This window comes from Macrotis lagotis, chromosome 1, assembly GCF_037893015.1.
Source record: "Macrotis lagotis isolate mMagLag1 chromosome 1, bilby.v1.9.chrom.fasta, whole genome shotgun sequence".
In the NCBI taxonomy this organism is placed as follows: Eukaryota; Metazoa; Chordata; class Mammalia; order Peramelemorphia; family Peramelidae; genus Macrotis; species Macrotis lagotis.
The window spans coordinates 279,665,267-279,685,736 of record NC_133658.1 but is presented as its reverse complement, the minus strand read 5'-3'; the positions used below and the strand labels follow the sequence as shown (position 1 = coordinate 279,685,736).

Here is a 20,470-nt window from a genome sequence, read left to right as displayed (position 1 = left end):
GCAAAAGGAGAGGGGGGAATAGAGACAGGGAGGGAGAGAGAAAAAGGGGAACTAACAAAAGGAAGGGAAGGAAAAAGGAATAGAGAAAAGAAAGAGGAAGGTGGATATAGGAGGACAAACATACTGATGGGGGTGGTATTCAGAAACAAAAAACTGGGGAATATGGATAAAGGGGAAAAAGGGGGGAAAATATAAACAGAGGGAAGATAACATGGAGGGCAATAAAGAGTTAGTAATTATAACTTTGAATGTGAATGGGATGAGTTCTCCCTTAAAACATATGTGAATAGCAGAGGGGATTAAAAACCAGAATCTAATGATATGCTGTTTACAAGAAACTCATTTGAAACAGAGAGATACATACAGAGTAAAGGTAAATGTTTGGAGCAAAATATATTTTCCTTTAGCTGAAGTGAAAAAAGCATGGGTAGCAATCCTTATCTCCGACAAAACAGCTGCAAAAATAAATAGTGTGAAAAGAGATAAGAAAGGAAAAGATATCCTTCTAAAAGGTACCATAGATAATAAAGTGATTTCAATACTGAATATGTATGCACCCAAAGGGACAGCATCCAAATTTTTAGAGAAGAATCTGAAAGAACTACAGGAAGACATAGACAGCAAAACTCTACTAGTGGGAGACCTCAACCTCCTGTTCTCAGATTTAGATAAATCGATCCTTAAAATAAAGAAGAAAGAAGCTAAGGAGTTAAATAGATTGTTAGAAACCTAGATATGATAGACTTACAGAGGAAATTGAATGGGGATAGAAAGGAATCTACATTTTTCTCTGCAGTACATGGCAATTATATAAAAAATAATCATGTACTAGGGCATAAAAACCTAATAATAAATTGTAGAAAGGCAGAAATAGTGAATACAGTTTTCTCAGATAACAAATGCAGTAAAAAAACATATGCAATATTGGACCAGGGAGATAGAGACCCAGAACTAATTGGAAACTGAATAACCTCATTTTAAAGAATGAGTGGATCAAACAACAAATTATACAAAGAATTAATTATTTTATCTGAGATAACGACAATAATGAACCAATATACCAAAACCTATGGGTTTCACTGAAAGTGGCTGTCAGGGGATATATTATATCTTTAAATGCTTACATGAATAAATTAAAGAAAGAGGAAATCAATGAAGTAAATATGCAACTAAAAAAATTAGAGAAAGAACAAATTAAAAACTCCCAATTAGGGGCAACTAGGTGGCACAGTGGATAGAGCATCGCATCTGCAATTAGGAGTACCTGAGTTCAAATCTGGCCTCAGACACTTAATAATTACCCAGCTGTGTGGCTTTGGGCAAACCACTCAACACCATTGCCTTCAAAAAACCCTGAATTAATAAATAAAACCAAGTCCTGAATTTATGAAAAAAATCAATAAAATTGATAAACCTCTGATCAGTTTGAGTAAAAAAAAGAAAGAAGAAAACCAAATTGATAGTATCATAAAAGAAAAAGGTGAACTCATCCCCAATGAGGAGGAAATTAATGTAATCATTTGGAATTATTTTGCCCAACTCTATGCCAATAAATTTGAAAGTCTAAGTGAAATGGACAAATATTTACAAAAATATAAGTTGCCCAAATTAAATGAAGAAGAGATTAAATACCTAAACAATCCAATCTCAGAAAAAGAAATTCAACAATCCATCACTGAACTCCCTAAAAAAAATCCAGGGTCAAATGGATTCACAAGTGAATTCTAATAAACATTTAATTCTATATAAACTCTTTGGAAAAATAGGGGAAGATGGAACTCTGCCTAACTCTTTCTATTACACCAATATGGTGCTGATAACTAAAACAGGAAGAGTTAAAATAGAGAAAGAAAATTATAGACCTATCTCCCTGATTGAGAAATGTTAAATAAAATCTTAGCAAAATGATTACAACAAGTTGTCACTAGGATAATACATTTTCTCCAAGTAGGATTTATCCCAGGAATGCAGGGTTAGTTCAATATTAGGAAAAAAGTTAGTATAATAAATTATATCAACAATAAACTTATTAGAAATTATATTATATCAATAGACATTGGAAAAGCTTTTGACAAAATATAGCACCCATTCCTAATAAAAACACTAGAGAATGTAGGAATAAATGTACCGTTCCTTAGAATAATAAGCACTATATATCTGAAACCATCAACAAGCATTATATTCAATGGGGCGAGGCTAGAGGCAGTCCTAATAAAATCAGGGGTGAAACAAGGATGTCCATTATCACCACTACTATTCAATATTGCATTAGAAATGTTAGCTTCACCAATTAGAGAAGAAAAAGAAATTGAAGGAATTAGAAGGGGAAGAAAGAGACAAAACTCTCACTCTTTGCAGATGGCATAATAGTATACCTAGAGAATCCCAAGAAATCATCCAAAAAACTACTGGAAACAATTAGCAATTTTAGCAAAGTTGTAGTATGTAGAATAAAGCCTCATAAATCCTCAGCTTTTCTGTATATGAATAGCAAGATGCAACAGAAAGAGCTAGAATGAGAAATCCCATTCAAAGTAACCTCAGACAATATAAAATACCTTGGAGTCTATTTGCCAAGGCAGACTGAGAAACTTTTTGAAAACAATTATAAAACACTTCTCACACAAATTAAATCAGACTTAAATAAGTGGCCAAATATCAACTGCTCATGGATAGGTAGAGCTAATATAATAAAAATGAAAATTCTACTAAAACTAAACTACCTCTTTAGTGCCCTACCATTCAAAATTCTAAAATATTACTTTAATGAGTTAGAAAAAGTTGTGAGTAAATTCAGATGGAGAAATAAAAAGTCAAGAATTTCCAGGGATTTAATGAAAAAAAGTGCAAAAGAAGGGGGCTTATCCCTACCTGATCCAAAATTATATTATAAAGCATCAGTCATCAAAACTGTCTGGTAATGGCTAAGAAATAGAGCGGTGAACCAGTGGAATAGACTAGGTGTAATAGCAGGAAATGATTAAAGTAATTTGCTGTTTAATAAACCCAAAGAGTCCAGTTATTGGGATAAAAACTCTCTCTTTGATAAAAACTATTGGGAAAATTGGAAGGTAGTATGGGAGAAACTTAGATTAGACCAACACCTCACACCCTATACCTAGATTAGATACAAATAGATACAGGATTTAAACATATAAAAACAATATTATGAGTGTCTAGGTGGTGCAGTGGATAGAGCACCAGCCCTGGAGTCAGGAGTCCCTGAGTTCAAATCCTGTCTCAGACACTTAAAAATTACTTAGCTGTGTGGTCGTGGACAAGCCACTTAACCCTATTTGCCTTGCAAAAGCATAAAAACAACAATATTGTAAGCAAACTAGATCAAGGACTAGTTTACTGTTCAGATCTATGAAACAGGAAGCAGTTTATGACTAAGGAAAGATGGAGAATATCACTAAAATCAGACTAGATCATTCTGATTACATTAAATTCAAAAGGTTTTGCACAGAACAAACCACTGTAACTAAGATCAAAAGAAATGTAGTAAACTAGGAAACAATCTTTACAATTAATGTTTCTGACAAAGTACTCATTTCTAAAATAGACAGAGAACTGAGTCAAGTTTTCAAAAAAACTAGCCATTCCCAATTGACAAATGGTCAAAGAATATGCAAAGGCAATTTACAGGTGAGGAGATCAAAGCAATCTATAGTAATATGAAAAATTGCTCTATATTATTGCTTATTAGACAAAAGCAAATTAAACTTCTCTGAGGTACCACCTCACACCTCCTAGACTGATCAATAAGACTAGAAAGGGTAATGGTTATTGTTGGAAGGGTTGTGGGAAATTTGGGACACTATTACATTGTTGGTGGAGCCGTGACCTCATCCAGCCTTTCTGGAGAGAAATTTGGAATTATACCCTAAAGAAAACAAAAATGTACATACCTTTTGATCCAGTGATACCCCTATTAGGTCTATAACCTGAAGAGATGATGAAAAATGGTAAAAAATATCACTTGTAGAGAAAAATATTCATAGCAGCCCTGTTTGTAGTGGCAAAGAATGCAAATCAAGTAAATGTCCTTCAATTGGGAAATAGCTTAGCAAATTGTGATATATGTATGTCATGAAACACTATTGTTCTATTAGAAACCAGGAGGGATGGTAATTCATGGAATCCTAGAAGGATTTTCATGAACTGATACTGAGTGAGATGAGCAGAATCAGAAAAACACTATACATCCTAACAGCAGCATGGGGGCAATGATCACATTTGATGGACCTACTTGTTGCATCAGTGCAACAATCAGAGAAAGTTTCAGGCTGTCTGCAGTGGAGATTGATATCTTTATACAGAGAAAGCACTGTGGAGTTTGAACAAAGACCAAGGACTATTACCTTTAATTTAGGAAAAAAACCTGATATTTTATTGTATGATCTTGCTATCTCTTATACTTTACCTTTCTTCCTTAAGGATATGATTTCTCTCATAACATTCAATTTGGATCAATTTATAGCATGGAAACAATATAAAGACTGGCAAATTGCCTTCTGTGGGGGGGGTAGGGAAATACAATTGGGAGAAATTGTAAAACATAAAATAAATCAAATCTTTAAGTACAAAAAAAGAATTCACTATCCTGCAAAACTGAGCCTTCTCTTACAGGGAAAAATATGGACATTTAATAAAATAAGAGACTTCCAACTTTTCCTAATGAGACCAGAGCTAAATAAAAAATTTGGACTTCAAAAAGGAGACTCAAGAGACACATGAAAAGGTAAAAAGGGTAAAAGAAAAAAAAAACTGTTGTCCAATAAGATGAAACTGATCATATCACTACTTGGGAGAAAGATTTTCATATCTCTTGAGAATTGTAACTCTATTAAAGGGAAGACACTTAAGCAGAAGTAATGGACACTCATGATTTATCAATGACTGATAGAATTATTTAAAATAATATCTCCTCAAAAAGGCAAGACAGTAAAGAGATGGGAGAATGAAGAAGATTGTATGGGGCAAATTACATCACAGGAAGAGGCCATATTGCAATAGAGGGCAAGAAGGGTGGAGGAGAGAACTATCTGAATTTTACTCTCATTAGATCTGATTCAAAACACACACACACAGAGACACACACACACAAACACACACACACTCAGTTGAATTCATAAACTTATCTTGGCTTTCAAGTATTAAGAGGGGAAAGGTAGAGAAGGAAGGAAAAGTGGAACTGACAGTAGGAAGGGAAAGAAGGGGAAAGGGGAAAGGGAAACAATGGTAGGGATGTTGGATAGAAGGGGCAAACACACTGAAATGAGTGGTAATTAGAAGAAAAATATTGGGGGGGGGAAGGGATAAGGACAATAGTTATTAGAAGTTCAAATGAGAATAGGATGAACTTTCCCATAAAATATAAGCTGATAGAAGAGTGGATTAAAAACCAGAATTCTACAATATGCTGCTAACAAGAACCTCATTTGAAACATACATACATACATACATATATTCATACACACATGCATACATACAAAGTAAAGATAAAAGGTTGGAGCAGAAAATATTATGGTTCAGCTGATGTGAAAACAGAAGGGGTAGCAATCCTTATCTTAGACAAAGCAGCTGCAAAAATATATCTTATTAAAAGAGATGAGGAAGGAAACTATATCCTCCTAAAAGTTACCATAGACAATGAAGAAATTTGAATACTAAATATGTATCCACCAAGTGGGATAGCATCTATATTCTTTGAGGAGAAGCTGAACGAGTTACAGGAAGACATAGACAGCAAAGCTCCACTGGTGAGAGACGTCAACCTCCCTCTCTGGGAATTAGATAACTCTAACTATAAACTATACAAAAAGGAAGTTAGAAAGGCAAACAGAATGTTAGAAAACCTAGACATGATAGACCTTTGCGAAGAACTGAATGGAGATAGAAAGGAATTTGCCTTTTTTTGGAGCAAATGATAGTTATACCTTGTACTAGGGCAAAAAACCTCATAATCAAATGCAGAAAGGTAGAAATCGTGAATACTTCCTATTCAGACTATCATGCAATAACAATCCTATGCAAAGATGGACCACGGAGAAAGACACCTAAAACTAATTTAAAAATAAATAACCTCATTTAAGAAATGAGTGAATCAAACAACAAATTATAGATAAAAATTAGTGATTTCATCCTAGACAATGACAATAATAGGGCAACATACCAAAACTTATGGGATACAGTCAAAGCAGTTATTAGGGGATATATTATATCTCTAAATTCTTAAATGAATAAAATGGAGAAAGAGAAAATGAATGAACTAAGCATGCAAATGAAAAAAAAATAGAGGAAGAACAAATTAACCCCCCAATTAAAGAAACAAATTAGAAATTCTAAAAATTAAAGGATAAATTAATAAAATAGAGGACTTTCAGAATTTCTTGACACAAAGAACAGAAATGAACAAAGAATTCAATCACCAAATACATGACTCAGGAAAAGCTGAGTGAATTGCAAAGAGACATAGACAGGAAAACTAATAATGGGGGACCTCAATCTCCCTCTCTCAGACAAGATAAACCTAACAATGAAATAAACAAAAAGGAAGTTAAGAAAGTGAATGAAATCTTTAAAAAACTTAGCTATTATAGACCTCTGGAGAAAACTTAGTGGGGATAGAAAATAATATACTTTTTTCTCTGCAGTGCAAGTTTCATATATCAAAATTGACCACAAAACTTGATAATCAAATGCAGAAGGGCAGAAATAATAACTAGATACTTCTCAAATTATGATTCAATGAAAAATTACATGTAATAAAGGGTCATGGAAAGATAAAGCAAAAACTAATTGGAAACTAAGTAACTTCATCTTAAATATTGGGTGTGTATTAAATAGCAAATATTAGAAATCAATAGAATCAATAATTATATCCAAGAAAACAATATTAATTAGACATCATGCCAAAATTTATGGGATGTAACCAAGGAAGTTTTGAGGGGAAATTTTATATCTCTAAATATCTTTATGAATAAAATAAAGAAAGAGATCAGTGAATTGGGTATGCCACTAAAAAGCTGGAAAAAGAACAAATTAAAGATCCCCAGTTAAACACCAAATCAAAAATTATGAAAATCAAGGGAGAGATTAATAAAATTGAAAGGAAGAAAGCCATTGCTCTCATAAATAAAACTAATTTGATTTTATGAAAAAGTCAATAAAATAGATATAACGACATTACCAGTATCAAAAGTTAGAAGAGTAAGCTAACCACCAATGAGCAGGAAATTACAAAGATAATTTGGAGCTACTATGCCAAACTATATGCAAATAAATTGGATAACCTGAGTGAAATGGATAAATGTTTACAAAACACTTACAAATATTTACAAAAATTATTTACAAAAATAAATATTTGCAAAAATAGGAGTTCTACCAAACTCCTTTTATGACACCAACATGATGCTGATACCAAAACTAGGAAGAACCAAAACTAGTGACAAAGAAAATTACAGCTCAGTCTCCCTAATTAATATTGATGCAAAAATCTTAAATAAAATTTTAGAAATGAGACCATAGCAAGTTATTACTAGGATAATAGTCCAAGAAGAGTTAACATTTATATCAGGTAGGCAGTGATGGTTCAAAATTAGGAAAACACTCAATATAATTGAACATATCAATTGCAAAAACAACAGAAATCATGATTATCTCAAAAGCTGCTGAAAAAACCTTTGATAAAAATACAACATTATTCCTATTAAAAATACTAGAATGTTTAGGAATAAATGGAGTTTTCTTTAAAATAATAAATAATAGCTATCTAAAAACCATAGGCAAATATTATACATAATGGTATTAAACTTGAAACACCAAGGTGAAGCAAGGATGCTCATTATCACCATTATCATCATTTAAGTTCAATTTAGTATTAGAAATTTTAGCTATAACAATAAGAAAAGAAATTGAAAGAATTGAAAAGAATTGAAAGAATCAGAATTGGCAATGAGGAAGCCAGACTTACACTCTTTTCAGATGATATGATGGCATACTTAGAGAACCTGAGAAAATCATCTAAAAAACCCTTTGAGAGATCAAAAAAAAATGCTGAAGAAAATAACCTACTTAAAACTAGTTTAGGTCAAATGGAAAAAACAAAAACAGTTCAAAAAGTTAAAAGGAGAAAAATACCTTAAAAAGCAGAATTGATCAGATGGAAAAGGAGATAAGAAAGTTCTTTGAAGAAAACAAATCCTTCAAATGTATAATGGAACTAAAAAAAACTGATGACTTTGCAAGGAATCAACACACAATAAAACAATATCAAAAGAATGAAAAACTAGAAGAAAACTTGAAATATGTTGCTGAAAAAACAATGAATCTGAAATAAAACAGATCAAGAAGAGACAATTTAAAGATGATTGGGCTACCTAAAAGTCATGATCAAGAAAAGAGCCTTGACCTTGTTTTTAAAGAATTTTGACAGGAAAATTGTCCTGATATCCTAGAATTAGAGTACAAAATAGAAATTGAGAGAATCCACTGATCCCCTACTGAAAGAGATCTAAAAAAATAACTTCTAGGAATATTATAGCCAAGTTCCAGAATTCCAAAGTCAAAGAGAAAATGCTACAAGCAGCCAGAACAAAATAATTCAAATATTGTGTTGCTGCAGTCAGGATTACCCAAGACGTAGCAACATCCACATAGAGCTTGGAAAATAATATTCAGGAAGTCAAAAAAGAGTTTGGAATGCAACTGAGAATTAACTACCCAGCAAAAATGAACATCCTCTTAATGGGGAAAAGATAAGTCTTTCAATGAAATGGAGGGATTTTAAATGTTCCTGTTGAAATGACCAGAGCTGAACAGAAAGCTTGATCTTCAGGTACAAATCTGAAGCATAGAAAGGGTGGACAAAAAGGGTAAATTATGAGGGATTTAATGATGAACTGTGTGAATTCCTGCATGGAATTGATAATACTCATATGAACCTTTTCATTTATTAGAATAGTTAGAAGGAGCTTATATAGATAAGGCACAGGAGGGAGATGAATATGAAGGTTTAATATATTTTTAAAATGGTGCCAATGGGTGAAAAGAAAATCTACTGGGAGAAAGGAAAGGAAAGACAGAATAGACTAAGCTATTTCATGTAAAAGAATCAAGAAATAGCTTTTATGATGATATGGAAAGGGTGGGAAGGTGAGGGGGAATGAAGAAGCTTCATTCACATTGGAAGTGGCTTAGAAAGGGAACAACAAATATACTCAATAGGGCATAAAATATAGAAGAAAGAAGAGAGAAAGGGGATGGAAGAAAGGGGATAGGGAAGAGAGGGAGGAGGTGGGAAACAGAGGAAAGGGTAGGTCATGGGATAGGATAGTCAGATATAATACAATATCTTTTTTGCTTTTTGCAAGGTCATGGGATTGGATTACTTCTCTGGGACCACAGAGATGGGTGAGTACTGGTTCTCTGGGGTGGGATGATGGCTTGGGGCCTCTTGGCCCCAGGGCTGATGCTCTGTCCACTGTACCACTCAACTGTCCCACAGCACACCTTTGATGAGGGAAAAGAGTGAAATAATATAATAATTGGTAGTGGGGAGAAATGGATAGATGGAATTACAATCAGCAACATCAACTGTAGAACTATCTTCTCTGATGTACTTATGATAAAGAATGCAATCCAGCAGGAGACAGAGCTGATGGTATCAGACTGAACCACATTTTTTTTCTCTTTCTTTCACTTTATTTCTCATGAGATTTTTTTATTTTTGTTGGGAGTGGGGGAGATTATGTTTACTCTTACAACAAAACTATTTTAGTAATGTATAAATGAATAAATAAACAAACAAACAAGCAAATAAATAAATAAATGAATAAAGAAATAAAGAAAGGAACCCTTGGAATAATTAACAAATTCAGGAAAATAGCAGTATATAAATTAACCCACATAAATCATCAGCATTTCTATATATGAACAATGAAGCCCAAGAGCAAGAGACAGAAAGAGAAGTTATTTTAAAGGAACTCTAGACAGAATTAAATACTTGGGAATCTACCTCCCAAGACAAACTCAGATACTTTATAAAGTACTTCTTACCCAAATAAAGTCAGATTTAAATAACTGGGCAAACATCAACTGTTCATGGATAGGTCAAGCTAATATAATAAAAATGACACTTCTACCCAAATTAAATTATTTAATCAGTGCCATACCAAACTGTCAAATAACTATGTTACCAAAATAAAAATACCGAAATAGAAAAAAAAGTAACAAAATTCAACTGGAACAGCAAAAAGTAAAGAATAGCAAGGTAACAGTTAAAAAAAGTGTAAAAGAAGGTGGCCTAGCTCTACCAGATCTAAAACTATACTATAAAGCAGCAGTCATCAAAACTGCCTGGTACTGGTTAAGAAATAGAGTAATGGATGAGTGAATTAGGATAGGTTCAAATGAAGCTGCACTAAATTACTACAGCATTCTGCTCTTTGACATACCCAAAGACATCAGTTTCAGACATAGAAACTCACTATTTGACAAACATTGTTGGGAAATCTGGAAAATACTATGGCAAAAACTAGACATAGACCCACATCTCATATCCTATATCAAAATAAGGTCAAAATGGGTACTGGAGTTAGACATAAAGGATGACACCATAGATGAATTAATACAGCAAGTAATACTCTATCAGGTCTATGGAAAGGGGATAAATTTGTGGCCAAACAAGAATTAGAATACATTATAAACTGAAAATTGAGTGATTCTGACTATATTAAATTAACAATTTTTGTACTTATAAAGTCAATCCTGCTAAAATTAGAAGGAAAGCAAAAACCTAGGAAACAATCTTCATAACTAGGTGTTCTGATAAAAATATTTAGAGAATTTTATCAAATTTATAAGGTTGCAAGTTATTCCCTAAATGATAAATGGTCAAACTGTATGAATAGGCACGTTTAAAATGAAGAAATTTAAGCTATATAAAATCATAGGGAAAAAGTTTGAAATCATTAATTAGAGAAATGCAAATTAAAACTACAAGGTATCACTTCACACCTATCCAACAAAGATGAGAAAAAAGGGAAAATGATCAATATCAGAGAGGTTGTGGGAGGACTGGGACATTGATGCATTGCTGGTGGAGTTGTGAATGGATCCAACCATTCTGGAGAACAATATGGAACTATGCTCAAACAGCAATAAAAATGTTCTTACCTTGCTGGAAGCCAGCATCTCTAAGCTGTTTGACACAGTTGCAGCAACAAGACTCAAGGCAGTCACACTGCCTGATGGAACAACATTTCCTTCTTCAATACATATATATATATATATATATATATATATATATATATATATATATATATATATGTATATATATATACATATATATATATATTATTGATTACAATATTTACTCACCTTAATACTGGAATGACTATAAAGGAAGGATTTCAGAACATTCCTTGAATAAAACAGATCTCTGTCTAAATTTAACAGGACTGCCTCTCCCTGAGCCATACAAAAGGCTTCAACATTATGAAATCTCTGGAAAACCCAGCACTGGGAATTCCAAGGAGATGCCAGAATATATACAGGGAAAACAGACACAAGATGGGTCAGATAGAATTCCAGGGAAATTAATAGTTTTGCCCCCCTTACCATACACAGGAATATATGAAAAAGATGGTGAGAAAATAGTTAGTACAGGTTACTGATATGTGAACTCCAGCAGCCTTAGTTTCATGGGAAAGAATAAAAAAGTCACAGAAACTGTGGCTTCTACCAACTAGGCCAGAAAGAAAAATTGGTTATTGTAAGAGTTAACGGATGGGTGGACAAGCATAAAGACCCTCACTACAGACTGTTAAGGAAGTGTATCAAAAAACATTACCTACACAAAAAATATAAAAAAATTTCCATTAAAAGAATTGCTTAATTAATAACCCTAAATGAATCAACAATTATACAATGTAGTAATAAATATGGGAACAGACAGGTTAAGGTCATCGTGGTCCGAGTAGGGATAAGAAATTAATTAACTATATTATTATTACTTAAACTGGTAATCATATGATTAAAACTTGTAACCATATGAACTATATGATTGATGATGAAAATTGTACACTCTTGTAACCAAGGAAATGATCTCAGCTTGCTTGCTTGCTTGAAACATACATGATTCTGAAACTATAAAAATAAATCCAAGCAGCTGACAGTCAGTCAACCTGCTCCTACCTATACCCACTTGTTGACTCAACTCATTTCACCGACTCTATCCCTCCTGTCAGGTTCCAAGAACTCCACGGAAGCTGGACCCCCGCATTACCTTTGTTCCAGCAATTCCAATTCTAGGCCTATATCCAGAAGAAATCATAAAAAAAATGGGCATGTTCCAAAAGATTCATAGCAGCTCTTTTTGTATTGGCAAAGAATGGGAACACTCATTGATTGGGGAATGACTAAACAATTTATGATACATGAATTCTGACAAATATTATTGTTCCTTAAGAAACCATAAATGGTCAGACTCTACAGAAGCATGAAGCAAATTACAAGATCTGATGCTAAGGGAAGGGAGAAGAACCAAAAGAACAATGTATACATTAAGCATAACATTGTGAGATGAAAAACCTTGATGGAAGCAGATCCTCTCAGCAGTTCAGAGAGCTAGGACAACCATATTAGACTGTATATGGACAATGTTATCTCCATCCAGAGGAAGAAAAATAAAATAACAACAAGAAAAGAGCAACCCTTCAGAATCTGATGAACACTTTTTAAAAAATTATCTCTTACATTTCTCTTTCCCTTAATCCTAATTTCTTATACCAAAATTGACTAAACTGTTAACATGTTTATCAAAAATATGTATGTACAAGGCTAACCTCACTGTTCACCAATGAGGGGACTGGAATGGGAAGGGAGGGTGGAAGGAAATTTTGTAACTTAAAAATATACATGTACATAGAGATGAAAAATAAAGATGCCACTCAAAAAAAAAAACAAAAAAAGAAAGGGAAAGGTCAAAGGAAACAGCCAAGTTTTTGAGACTAAATGGATCTAGCAACTTGGAGAAGATGGTGAGGAGTAATTTTATAGGGAGCCCAGCCCACCTCCAGTGCAGGATGGAGACTGGAGATGGGGCCAAGGAATGACCCACTCGTCCATGCCTCAAGGTTACTTTCTTTTACTTAGTGAACTTATATTTGAAAAATGGTTAGATTGAACAATGGCCAGGTAGTCAGAAGCCAATGGAAAATACATGAGAAGTAAGATAATTCCTTTATATAAGAGTAATGTCTAGATAATCATCTCTCTAATATCTCTCTTTCATAATCTCCAACACAAGCAATTTGTTCAAAATTCCTTTGGGAATTAGGACTGTATTCTCTTCTTTTGAAACTACTTCAGAAAGGGATATTTAGTTGGACAAGCTTATCAAAGTCCATTTGAGAGGGAATGAGGGTCAGGTTTTTGGCTAGTACAGCAACATCCAACGGTTGTTGACTGCCAGATTTTGGTAGAGGCTGGTATCTGGTTGTGGCCCCCATTGGAGATGCACTACGTATAACCTGGAGGAAACAAACTTTAAAAAAGATTTAACAAACCAAAACCAAGGAGGGTCAAGTGACAGGGTCCAATAGGGGATGATAAAAAAGAATGTCAGGAGTGCCAGGATGAGAAATTTGGGGAAACAGCAATGCAGGAAAATATAGATAACAAAAATCAAATAGATTGGGTCACTTGATAAGTCAGCCCGTTTATGTACTTTAATCCTAATTTTATCTCAGAGAGGTTTCTTTCAATTCTGGTTAGTTGGAGAGATATTGGTTCCTGAAAAAGAATATATTATCAGAAATTCTTTTAAATAAATAATCAGATCCATCATAGAAAAAGAAAATTTGGAACCACCCAAACCAGGGGGTACTCCATAACTCTAGTCGATTGATGTTTATGGAAAATTCAGTTTGTTATATTTAGCATTATTCAATTAAAACTCAGTTTTTACTAGAAGTGTGAGGTTGCACAAATAAAGTAATATCAGAATACTTTCACAAGTATATGGAATGTAATATTAAAGTGAATTCATTAAAAATTGCCAGATCAAGTTGATTTGCTATCAAAGGGTCAAGGATGGCATTAATGTGCACATTAGATTATCATTTTAGAACAGTCCATGTCCAGTAAGTGATTTGTAATAATTTTTTTCTTTTGAAATTTAGCCATATTTAAAATGAACAAAGCCTCCTATCTACCAAACGAATCTCATTTTAAGACAATTTTAAAAGAGACCACAAACCATTCTTCTGATATAACAGTTGTAATGATATTTCTTTCCTTAAAAAAATGACTTTTGATAAAGAATCATATGCTGATGTCACAAATTTTCATCATTTAACTAAATTCCCCTGTAACATTGTGAGAAATTCAAGGAGTTCAATGAACAGGAATATATAGCTAGTAATGGATAGCAAAGCTAAACAGTGCTAAGGTGACTGTATAAAATTTAGAGAATTGTTGGTCAAATGGTTCACATTCTTATACCTGATTAAAAAAATATTCTTCATCCTGATGATAGCAATTTACTAAAAAGAGCAAGCAGGTGTATAAAATGATATATTCCCTAAAGTTTTTTGATGTTTTTTTTTTTCAGGCAGTGGTTATATAGACAATCCATTGCAATGAGTCAGGCTTCAGGGCTGCCAAATAAGACATTATATATAGTTAAGAGAAACCTAACTCCACTTGCTGATAGGCATTCCCTCAATGTAACTTCCTCATGAAAACTCTACCTGTGATTATGCATGTCAAATCCCATAGGGCTTCTGGTATGATTGACCCAGTGTTACTCTTAGAATAGCATACCTGATGTCAGACCCAACCCAAGATAATTAGTAGCAGTATATATTGCAAAATACAAATTTCCTATAATCAGAACTTCAAGTAGATTCAGCTCTAACCAATCAAAATATGCCAGATGGTTATAATATATATGTGTGTGTGTGTGTGTGTGTGTGTGTGTGTGTGTGTCAGCAAGAGCTTCAAAGAAAAATTACAATTATTTTTATCAATTGTTGCACAAAAAGATTTATTTAAATGAAATATAATGAACAAAAAACTTGGGATATAAAAAGCAATAATTCCAAATTTCATCTAGAACAACATTTTTATAAAAATAAATTGTTCAGTTATTAACCATGCTTAAAATAGACATAAACCACAGCTTTCAGAATCCCTTTAAGTAATGAGAACATTTTAGGTACCTTTTAAATAATTTCAGTAGATACTTCTAATTCCTAATGAAACAAAATAGTTATAAGAAAAATATTTCCAAGAATAATGAAACAAGAATTATATTTCACTTAACTTAATGTTTTCAAATTCAAATCTTATTTTTTTAACATCAAAGTGGCTTAGAGGTTTTCTTAACTTGAATTTTATAAACATACTGACTTCATATCTTTTGCATTATAAGTATATTTACTTCTTTCTTAATATACTCATCATTCTCACAAAGACAATGAGATTCTTGAGAAATCTGAATTATATACTTGTGGATCAACATATAAATATAATTTTTTATGTAAGGCATGGAAATGACAACATTGAAATCAAAAAAAGCAAAACATTTTTAATGAGAGTAATTTAGTTGCTTTCACCGAATGACAAATTATTTCACAAATGGTAAATTTCTAGTTTTACTACCTTGAAAAATAGAAATTTCTAATGACAACTATAATTATTGTTATGAAAGATTTTCAATATTCATCCATATGCATATGTATATTTTTACATTACAAAATTTTCTTCCACCCTCACTTCCTATCCCCTCCCCTCATCAGCAAAAAGTCATATTAATATTGTATGTACATATTTGTGTCCTTTGGTCTCTAAACATATGTCTATAGAACTAAAAACAGCAAAATTTAACAAATCCCTCAAACATGCAAGGTCCTTAAGAACTCAGCTAAATAAGTTGAACAAATAATTGTTAATAACAGATTTATTCTGACTTGTTTACACACTAAAAAATTAAAATCACATACAAAATGTATCTTAACATAGTTTGAAAAATTTCTCATTCTTATTCAGCCTTAAAATAAAAAATGTAAATGTATCAAACCCAAATTGATGCTAAGTATTTTTATTATTATATATAAACCCCCAAAGGTACAAAAACACAAAGGTATGTTTGTTTAAGTCCAATTAAATTACCCTTTTTATATAACTCAATATATATAAAATATATATTTGAACTATATATAAATATATATAATATGTATTAACTATATATATTTTAACTACCTCTCTGAAATATTTATTCCATATTAATAAAAAAAAGAATTCCATAGAAATATTTTTATTCTTATATAAACATAAATATACATGAAGTACAGTCTCAAAACTCAGATAACAACTTCACAATTTTCATAATAGCCTAATTTCCTTGTGAATTTCCTTTCAAATATCAACATTAGAAAATTATAGCACACGATTAACCCATTTTTTTAAACCAATTAACTAAGTTTACCAAATTAGGTAGCTTAAATTTTGTTCAATACACACTCAGACTTCGTTACATAAAACTCTCAAAACAAGGAATTTCTAATAAAAATCATATAGAGTTATTAAATAATTACATTGAATTGAAGTCATGATAAAGCAATTCTTATAACAAGCATTCTAAAGTCAGATGACCTTCACTATCATCCAAGGAGGTGGGTCCCATATTTTCCCTTTACAGATCAAATAACCTGGTTTAAAATACCTTAAGAATACAAATTACAGTAATTTCTCTTAAAATATGACCAAAATAAATTACACTTATGGATTTCTCAGATATTAAAGATATTCAGTTTATAATTTAAATTATTTAGTATTGTTTAATTGTAAAACAAGAAAAAGTTCGAATTTATGACTATCTATTTTGACTCCTTAAAACACCAAGATCCCTCATGGTTACTTATCAGATACCAATCTGACTCTATTACTTTAACTCTACTCATTTACATTTTCCCAAAGATTTTTAAACTACAAAGTACTCAGAAATGCATTTAAGACTTTCATCCTAAAATTTTAATTTCCATATAATAAGGAAAGAACTCCAATATTTATTTTTAAAAGCATTGTTATAACAAAATTTCAAAATAACCTGATTGCATAATTGATGCAATTTTTCCAAATTAAATGAATTCAAAAGACTCATCTTCCTTTCACCTTTCTAAATTTGCAAGGGTTGGGGGAAGGAGAGTCAGAGAACCAAGGTCAAGTCAGCAGAACAAAAATGAGAGAATGGAGTGGGTAGAGCCACACTTGATTTAGTGAAATGACAATGAAGGGGGAGGAGGAAGAGCTTAAAAGAAAAAAAAAACAACCAGATTATCTCAACAAACAAAACAAATTTTCTCAAACAGGGCATTATAAATTAAGCACCTGTGGTTTAAATTTCTTTGAGATCAGGGGTGGAGACAAGATGGTGACAGGAGAAAAGCCTCTCTTAGGTGCTCTCTCTCTGTATAATATTTCAAAACTTATAAAATAAGGACTCTAACTAAATTTTTGAGAGACAGAACCCACAGTGAGATACAGTGAGGCGATCCTCCGGCCCAAGGTATCCTGGAAAACAGTGGAAAGGCTCTGCTCCACAGAGTTAGAGTGGCAGCCTGCCAGAGCTCACAGCAGAAGAGGCAGTTTCTTGACCTACACCCCAGGGAGCACTGTCACAACTTGGAAGATCAGTGGGGGGACCTCTGCCAGAGCAAGCCATGAAGCCCAGCCCCCAGGGCATTCAGTGAGGCCACAGCAACCCAAATCTAGGAAACAAACAGGCAGAGCTGGTAAGCAGGAACCCCCAGGCAACAGAGCCTTGAGTGCTCAGCCTAGGTAGGGGAGTGGAGAGAGACTTCCAAGGTCTGTCCTCTGTACCTGGAATAGGACTCTGGGGTTCTGACCACTTTCAGATCCTGATCACAGTCTAGGACCCCCATAGAACAGCAGGGCTCCCCACCTCCACTTCATGGCAGAGGGGTGCACTTGTGGCCATTCAAAGACCAGAAGGGAAGACAGAGCTTCACACACTGAGATATTTTTGCAGAGGTGTCCCAATAATACTCAGGAAGTGCCTCCAAACCAGACACAGGCTGGGGAAATGAGTAAACAAAGAAAAAAGAGGGACACCATTGAGAAATACATTGTCTATGATTCCAAGAAGGATCAAAATACTAAATCTGAAGATGAAGAAGTACAAACTCCTGCATCTAAAGACTGCAAGAAAAATGGAAATGGGGCTCCAGCTATAACAGAACTCAAAAAAAGATTTTGGAAATCAAGAGAGGGAGATAGAATAAAAATTGGGAAAAGAAATATAGATGTAGGAAAAACATGAAAAAGAAGTCAGCAGCTTAATCAGGGAGATTAAAAAAAATGCTGAAGAAAATAACATGTTAAAACCAGCATAAGTCAAATGGATAAAACAGTTCACGAAGTTTTTGAGGAGAATAATGCTTTAAAAAGCATTTGGGGCTGGTTGCTGGGCAAATGGGGCTGGTTGGCTTGCCTAGGGCTGCACAGCTAGGTGATTGTTGGGTGTCTGAAGCCAGATTTGGACCGGGGTGCTCCTGGCTCCAGGGCCAGTACTCTGTCCACTGTGTCACCTGTCCACCCCTACTACTACTATTATTATTATTATTAATAATAATAATAATATTAATATTAATATTATTTTATTTTGGATCTTTTTTTTGGTTTTTCAGGGCAATGAGGTTGGGGTGGCTTGCCTGGGGTCACACAGCTGGGTGATTGTTGGGAGGCTGGGGCCAGATTTGGGCTCCGGTACTCCTGGCTCCAGTGTCAGTGCTCCATCCACTGTGACACCTGGCTGCATTTGTTATTATTATTAATTATTAATATTATTATTATTTTAAATTTAAAATAAAATAATTTTTTCTCTTCCCTTTACTTTATCGTTCATGTGGGTCTATATTTTGGGGGAGGGGGTATTATGTTTACTCTTAAACAATAACATTTTAGTAATACATAAAAAACATCATTTGTACAAAAATAAGAAAAAATAGATAAATAAATAAATTAAATAAGATTACAACAACAAAAAATATTATTTATAAAAATTGTTTTCTCATTTACTACATTTCTTTTGATCTTGGTTACAGTGGTTTTATCTGTGAAAAAGCTTTTTAATTTAATGTAATCAAAATTATCTAGTTTGTATTTAATGATGTTATCCATCTCTTCCTTGGTCATAAACTGCTTCCCTTTATGTAGATATGACAGGTAAACAACTCCTTGATTTTCAAGTTTGCTTATAATATTGTTTTTTATGTCTAAATCTTGTATCCATTTTGAACTTATCTTGGTATAGGGTGTGAAGTGCTGGTCTAATCTAAGTTTCTTCCATACTGACTTCCAATTTTCCCAATGGTTTTTATTGAAGAGTTTTTATCGCAATAGCTGGACTCTTTGGGTTTATCAAACAGCAGATTATTATAATCATTTCCTGCTATTGCATCTAGTCTATTCCACTGATCCACCACTCTATTTATTAGACAATACCAGACAGTTTTGATGACTGATGCTTTATAATAAATTTTAGATCTGGTAAGGCTAAGTCACCTTCTTTTGCACTTTTTGTCATTGAATCCCTGGAAAGTCTTGACTTTTTATTTCTCCATCTAAATTTACTTTTTTTCTGACACATTGAAGTAATTTTTTGAAATTTTGATTGGTAGAACACCAAACAAGTAGTTTAATTTTGGTAGAATTGTCATTTTTACTATATTAGCTTGAACTATCAATGAACAGTTGATGTTTGCCCAGTTATTTAAAATCTGATTTTGTTTGCGTGAGAAGTGTTTTTAAATTGTTTGCAAAAAGTTTTTGTTTCTACCTTGGTAGGTAGACTCCCAAGTATTTTATAGTGTCTGAGGTGTCTTTGAATGGGATTTCTCTTTCTAGCTCTTTCTGCTTTATCTTGCTAGTCATATATACAAATGTTGAGGATTTATGAGGGTTTATTCTATACCCTGCAACTTTGCTAAATTTCCTAATTGTACCCAGTAGTTTTTTGGATGATTTCATGGGATTCTCTTAGTATACCATCATGTAATCTGCAATGAGTGAGAGTTTTGGCTCTTCCTTTCCAATTCTAAGTCCATCAATTTCTTTTTCTTCTCCTATTGCTAAAGCTAACATTTCTAATACAATATGGAATAGTAATGGTGATAATGGGCATATTGTTTCATCCCTGATCTTATTAGGAATGCTTCTTAGCCTCTCTCCCTTGAATATAATGCTTGTTGCTGGTTTCAGATAGATACTAATTATTTTTCTAAGGAAGAATCCATTTCTTCCTATGCTCTGTAGTGTTTTTAGGAGGAATGGGTGCTGTATTTTGTCAAAAACTACTTCAGCATCTATTGGTATGGTCATATGATTTCTAATAGGTTTATAACTGATGTAATTAATTATAATCACAGTTCCCCTTATA

The 20,470-nt window shown here is 33.0% G+C and overlaps 1 long non-coding RNA gene across 1 annotated transcript in view; it reads left to right on the top strand.

Moving 5' to 3' along the window:
• The window catches only part of LOC141505129 (uncharacterized), a 29,241-nt gene extending 14,030 nt beyond the window's left edge, over window positions 1–15,211 (top strand). Inside the window, exons 2-4 of the long non-coding RNA XR_012473544.1 lie at window positions 4,633–4,744; window positions 9,378–9,417; window positions 12,255–15,211. This is a non-coding gene — a long non-coding RNA (uncharacterized LOC141505129). The remainder of the gene's footprint in view (window positions 1–4,632; window positions 4,745–9,377; window positions 9,418–12,254) is intronic.
• The last annotated feature ends 5,259 nt before the right edge of the window (window positions 15,212–20,470 follow it).